The following is a 7443-nucleotide window of genomic DNA, read 5'->3' as shown; positions in this document are numbered from 1 at the left end:
TTTTTCGTTTTTTGTATTGTTTATCTACCAAAATAAATACGTATGTAAAACAAATTAAGAATGTAAAATAAGAGTGTTAGAGATTCAGCTGGAGGGGATTACTTTTATTTACACTGTCACGTGTCTTTGGAACATGGTGGGGGTAAGAGTGAGGTTGGGTGCGCACCATAAACCGGTTTAAGCTCCCCAGTGGTGTTTTTGCCACTGACCGTTCCAAGGCGGTGCCCCACTGTGTTCCTTTGTTTGTATGTTTTGTCCTAATGTGTTGGCTTTGTGTGTGTGTGCGTGTATGTGTATGTGTTTGTGGTGTACGCGTCTGCGTGTTGAGGGTTTCGTTTTGGGGAGGCTGCGTTTTTGGTACGTGGCATTCCCTGTTTGATATTTGTCTTTGTTTTTTACTGAATAAAAGATATTGTTCAATTCCTTCGAAAGCTGGACGATAGCCTACTCTGAATACCAAAAACTATGAATTGTAAAATTCGGCCCATTTTCCCTGGCCGATAAAAAATGTAAACAATTTTATCAGTAAAATATCATTTCCATTTGGAAACAATGAACTGTTTTATACATTAAGAGTCAATAATGTCATATAATTACCAATATTTCGTTTTAATTGTAATATGAATATGAATTTTATAAGCTGATAATTTCATAAGCGAAGGCTGATACCACAGAATACACAGAAATGACCAAATAAGACGTTGGAAAATACAAACTATTTATTTTCAATATTATACATGGCATGGTTTTGTGAAACTGTATAAAGTAATGAACCACTCTGCCTGCCCTTATAATGTAACACCCGTGAAAAGTCTGTGGGTCAACTTCTTAAAACCAGAATTCTCTTAAAACCAGACTTTCGACTTCGACAGGGACTAGTGGTCACTGATTGAAATTTTATATAACAAACATTGCTCTCCTGCACATGCAAAACAAGCAAAACTACACTTGAGCTCACAAGTATTTTATTATAGACCTTAAGAACTGCCAGGTTTTCATTAAATGGCTATAATCAATTTGATTGTCTGATAAGGAGATAAAACAAGCTATTTCATATAACCAACCCAATAACCTTTTCTACTTTACATAAAAGCGTCAAAATTTTCAATGTCCTGTTTCGCATTGCAATCCTTGCATGAGATACGTGCCGTAACTTAGCGACAATTCATTAAAAGGTGACTGGTGACAGTCTTCGTTCAAATTTATATTTTGTTATGTTTTGCAAAACCGCTTTATTAAAATATTCCTCAAACTTATCTCGTGCTTTTAATACAGGTTTCTCTTCTTTTCAATTTCCGTCTTTAAATTTCATTTGAACACATGCTGTCTTTCTCTAATTCCTAGTGTAAACAAAATGACATACAACATTCATATGATCAAAAATATGTTTGTTGACAAGACACGCAGACAAATATAACCTCTCTCATTTAGATAAATCTACAAAGTAGTTTTAACATGCTATTTTTCTTCTAGCGGAGCTTTAATCTTATTTAAACACTATACCAAAAATTCAAACTTTAAGATGGAAATCTTGGTTAAAAATGTGCGATTGTCAAAGCTACTGCAGCGTAAAATGTCTAGGGAGTTTCAGATTTCTCAACTAGCGTGTCTGTATATAGTTTGCTTTTATTTAATCTCGATACAAGTTGCAATGTCACAACGATTACATCATGTAAATGTTATATAATATTTCATTTTAGTGAACGTTTTAAAATAAGCTATAATATCAGTATCTTATGACGAGCTAGCTGCACTTAAAAAAGTGCACAATCGACCTTAACGTTTACCTATATCAATCTAGATCGACATTAGACTGTGTCAAAAATTTGAAGACTGTATGTCGGGCTGGCTTGAAAGAAATTTCTATGTTAAATGTAGCGCTTACCAAACACCAAAATGTGTTCAAGCACTATAATGTCGAATGTTGTATGTCAACATTTAAAATGAATAAGGACAATATTGGAAAATAGCTTGAAAGCTTCATTGAATTATATCATAAATTCTTAAAGATGAGTTTGCTTTTAAAATTGATTGGATATTAAACTTCTGATAATATGCGCAATTCTACTTAATTGTTGATGATGCATACCTGGTTTACATTGGAATTGAATGATCCTGATATTATACGCATGTCCATTACATGTTGATGCTGTAAACCAAGTTTCATTTGAATAAGATGGAGTTGTAGGGGTGGAGACCACAATATTTAGCTGAAACAGTAATATTTCAAGTCCAAGAAACGACCATAATTCAAGAAACAAATTGGATATGAAGTCCTGACTAACGCACATGTCAGCTTCTTGTTGATGATATAGACCAAGTTACATTTGAAAACTGTAGAAATTGAGTACACAAGAATATGTGACAGACGGATTTAAACACATGTTCATCTGGACTCGACTCAGGGGGAAATAATGTTTCAAGACTCTCAATGTCGACTGTCAACGAAGTGCATAAAATTGATGTTCGAATGTCCAGTTGGAATACAAAAATACCAAAGTCAAATGCCCGATGCTTAGAATGCGATACATATGCACAGTTAACAATTAAAGGGGGGTAATCTGATATATAAAATATAGGAAACTTTCCGGGAGTACTTGGAACAGTTAACAGCGTAACTGTTACACCGTTCGTATACTTTGTAAATAGAAACATGATAAACTGATTCGCTGCTGTTTGAGGGGGATGCGTTCTTGAAAAGAGACTTTTTCATCGAATATCCATCCTTGTTCTTACAAGTTACACTTTATATAGTGGTTACGTCTATAAAAAAAACTGAGTGCATTTTGAAGGAAAATGAGGTTCGTAGGAACTCTTGACTTCTGAATCCAAGTGTGACCTTGACCACTGAGATAGGGAACTTGAATATACGCAAGACACTCAGTTGCATGTCAGCAAACATCATTTAATAAAACAGATGTCCTATATTTTGTCAGATTATGGTACAAACAAAATCTAACATGATATTTTACTTCCAAATGTCTCATAGTCTTTGGCATGGGGAGCTGTGGTTTATGCTCGACACATGTCTACCAAATATGCAGGAAGCAGGACCTTTATCATTATTATACAAAATTAACACAACATTCTTTTCATGATAAACAAGTTAAAGATGCTTTACATACAAACATAAAGGCACGAAATCCATCATCTACTATTACAGATACAGAGCGATCTTACTAGTGAGAGAAAGCCTCCATAAAAGAAGAGGGAGAGAGAGACAGCGAGAGAGGGAGAGAGAGAGAGAGATGTTTGGATACGTACATGTCTGGCTAAAATAGACTGGCTCTTTTTTAATTATTGACAACCTGTTTCTTCCCGGTGTAGAAAACCTAAACACGAGATCCTGTTCCCCAGAGATTAAAACCAGTTTTGTTTAAGTGAGAAATACTATGATCAGCATTTCAGAAAGTCCATTGCATCAGCGGAGAATCAAACCCAGGGGTTCTTAATTGACAGACCAAGTGTTGCACCACTGGACAACCGTCCACCATAGAACATGTACCTGATAATTTTTGTTGTTGCATAAATGGTTTTAAAACACTTTTGAATCAATTGCTATTTGATACCACATTTGCATAATTGCTGAAAAATGTGGCATTGTAACACTAATGAATAAGATATGTTGTTACTTTTGAAAAGAACAGCCTTATGATTCATTATGGTTTAGTTTCAAATACACATACATTCTTCAATTTAAAGCAGTCTGTATACTTTAGTAAAACGATACATAAAGATCAATATTGAACTATATACTGGTTTCCCAGAGTTTTTGCACTTGTCAATATTTTGCCCGCCCGGGGGTGCGGCGGGCATACACGGGACTATAGACAGAAGACCATTCCCGACAGGCGGGAATTTGACAAACATTTGATGTACCAACCAGGCTCTAGGGTGGGATTTAGACAAAAAAGGTTGTCTCTAGGGTGGGGATTTAGACAACAAAATTTTTGAAATGTCAAATTCCCCTGGGTCAGCCCGCCGCCCCCCGGACGGGCAAAATATTGATAGGTGCATTACTAAACTCGATAAAAAAGAAAATTGCATAAGCCGGTTTAGTTTGTTGTAGTTTCAAAATGAAATTTAGTGTGGAGTTAAAATTATACAGTGATAAAATATAACTTAATTAAAAGAAAAGGAATACTTTAAAAACTTATTATTTTGACGATACATGGTCTTTGATTTTATAATAAATTTCATTTATATGTTTAAACAAAACATAATGGAATCTAAATCGAAGCCTCGTCAACTACACTATTTCAAAGAAAATGGATTCTACTGGTCAGCTTTTGAAAACAAATATTTTATGTTTCCTTGGCGTGTGTATTATTGGTAAAGTTTAGTGAAAAAGAAGAAATTTTGACATCATCATCAAACCATTTCAAAACATACGTACGTGTAACTACAAAATGAACAAGATCAACAGTCCCGGGGCGCCAAAGGTATAAATCTGTTTACATTACCTATTACTACCAAATTAGTTTACTCTTTTTTCTTTGGAGTAACAATCATCATACTTGAACATTTTAGTGTAGTCAGAGAAATTGTATGTAATTGACCACTTGAGGAAATGTTTTCTGGTTCGAGTGGTACACAAGCTAGTATTTATAGTTATAAACTTTGCAGTTTCTAATCACATATTTTAGTCCTTTAAGCTTGTTCAAAAACGGAATGAAATTAGACAAAACTAATGGTGTCTATACTTAAGTGCATTAAGTGTGCATTTTCGTAATAATTTATGAAACGTAATAATAAAAACGTGATGCATAGTCTGCAGAGTATCTTTGATATCAAAACTTTAGTAACTGGGTGTTGTATGGACGCCAACGTTCCTAGAATGTGGCTTTACCTTCCGGACTTTCGTCCTTTATTTCAATTTTCATCACTGGATTTCATAGCGTCATTCATATCGTCATCAATATGTTTTGAAACGAATGTAGTAAATCTAAATAATATTACAAATTTCGAATTCCATTTCCTTGTGATTATGAAGTATTACCACCAACAACGTCCTATTGGTACGATACTAATGATCCAACTTAAACTCATTTTTGCTCAGCATTTTTATGGATGTCGGACGTTTATTTTCTTATAAGCCTAAAATGAAAATTCGCTCAGTAATTGTAACGATATAACCGATTGAATCTAATATCATATTTCATGTTTTCTTCTGAAAACAATATTTTAGGCACGAAAGCTCCTCTCACGATTGCGCTTGTAACATGAAAGCTCCATTCACGATTCAGCCTGCAACATTTTCGTTTTTTTGTTGTATTGAGCGACCTGTGGAGTTTCCACTTTTTCTATTTTATGCCACCCCTGGTACAGGGCGGCATATATTAATCTGACCGTGCGTATTTCCATCCGTCCCAATAGTTACCGATTGTTAACTGAAGAACGCGTATGCGCAGGAACCTCAAAATTGGTAGACAGGCAGGATGTGAGCGGTAGATGAATCATATAATGGTCGGTTGTTCAAAGGTCAAGTTCATCATGACTTCAGAGTTGAAAACTGATTTCTGTGGTCAGTAGTGACTCCTATTTTTAGCGTCATAAGGTAAAAAGTCAAGGTCATGGTGATATTTAGCTGTAAATCGGTTTCCGATCGGTTACTGAAGAACGCTTTGACCTACAATCGTAAAACTTCATATGATAATTGCATGTGGCCGGTAGATGACTCCTGTTGTTTTGGGATCAGTAGGTCAAAGGTCCGATCGATAACTGAATGAACGTTTTGGTGTAAAGTCGTCAAACTTCACAGGATTATTGCATGTGGCCAGTAAATGACTATTTTTGTTATGGGGTTCAGTAGGACAAAGGTCAAGGTCATAATAACAATTAGACTGAAAACAATTGCTGCACAATAACTAAGAACCTATATTGGCCTATAGTTGTAAAACGATGCTATTGATACCGAAAATGTTTTCCGCTTAATACCTTTGCCTACAGATATCAAATTTTACAGGATGATTGCCTGTGGTCAGTGACCTGTATTGTTATGGGGTTAGTAGGTCAAATGACTTGGTAACAGTGACCTCGCGACTGAAATGGTTTCAGTTCAGTAACTAAAGAATGGTTCTGCGTACAGTTCACAAACTTCAAAGGATGATTGCCTATGGTCAGTAGATGACCTGTATTATGTTAGGGTCAAAAGGTCAAAGGGCAAGATCAAAGTTTTACAAGTGCATCTCGTTTGTTCTATTTCCGTGTTTGGTTTGATAAATTCGTGGATTTTTGATTGCACAGACATGACATTATATCAGCTATAAATTGTTTGCAAATGATTAAAATTTCTTAATTGATTGAAACATTGATTATTAAAAACTCCGGAATTGAACAACTCGACAAGTGACATACAAACGCTCAAAAACTTCAGTTTAATTTTGCATATAATTTTAACAAATCTAATTCGTAAATATCATGTTGTTCAAACCAAGAAATGAAATAGATCAGAGATAAAAATAAACTTAACGTGCAACAAAATGAAAAAACAAAAACAGATAGGCACATACCACGAGCGGCGAGGTATTTTTGTCCTGACGTTGATTACAAGTCACAAGGTCAGACGCTACACATGAATCAGGCATCATGGATTGGGTGGGACAGTGAAGACGACCAGGTTACAATAAGAATACGTCGTTTGGTTTTCTTATCAGTGACATATAAGCTAGCAATAACAAGAGAGTCCTGATCGACCATGTTAAAAAAGATCTAATCTTACAAACCTTTCCCTGAAAGCCTTCAGCGGCTTAGAACCGATTTTATCAAAAAAGAAATATTTGATGTATACATAACATCCCTACAACGACGATCCTTCAATTTTATTGCTTTTTTTCATTTATATATTTTTACATTTTGAGAGAAATTGTAGGCACGTACCTATAAGGCAACTGTAAAATAATTGGATAAAGAATGCTTTTTCTACATGCCACTTTGATTAAAATCCCCCCCCCCCCCTTCGAAGAAGGAGGGGTAAATTGTTTTGCAGATGTCGGTTGGTCTGTCGGTCGGTCGGTATGTCGGTCGGTTTGTAGACCAATTAGTTTCCGGATGATAACTCAAGAACGCTTAGGCTTAGGATCATGAAAGTTGATAGGAAGGTTGGGCATAACTAGCAAATGATCCGTTTTGATTTTGAGATCAGTAGATTAAAGGTAAAGGTCACAGTGACCCGGAAAAATCAAACGGTTTCCGGATGATAACTCAAGAACGCTTGGGCCTAATATCATGAAACTTGATAGAGAGGTTGATCATGACCAGCAGATGACCACTTTTGATTTTGAGATCAGTAGCTCAAATGTAAAGGTCACAGTGACCATGAACAGTTTAACCGTTTCCGAGCGATAACTTGGGAACGCTTATGCCTAGGATCACGAAACTTAAAAGGGAGGTTGATCATGACCAGCAGATGACCTGTATTAAGTTTGAGGTCTGTAGGCCAAA

This window comes from Mercenaria mercenaria, chromosome 1 (assembly GCF_021730395.1).
Source record: "Mercenaria mercenaria strain notata chromosome 1, MADL_Memer_1, whole genome shotgun sequence".
NCBI lineage: Eukaryota > Metazoa > Mollusca > Bivalvia > Venerida > Veneridae > Mercenaria > Mercenaria mercenaria.
Note: the sequence above shows the minus strand (reverse complement) of the source record.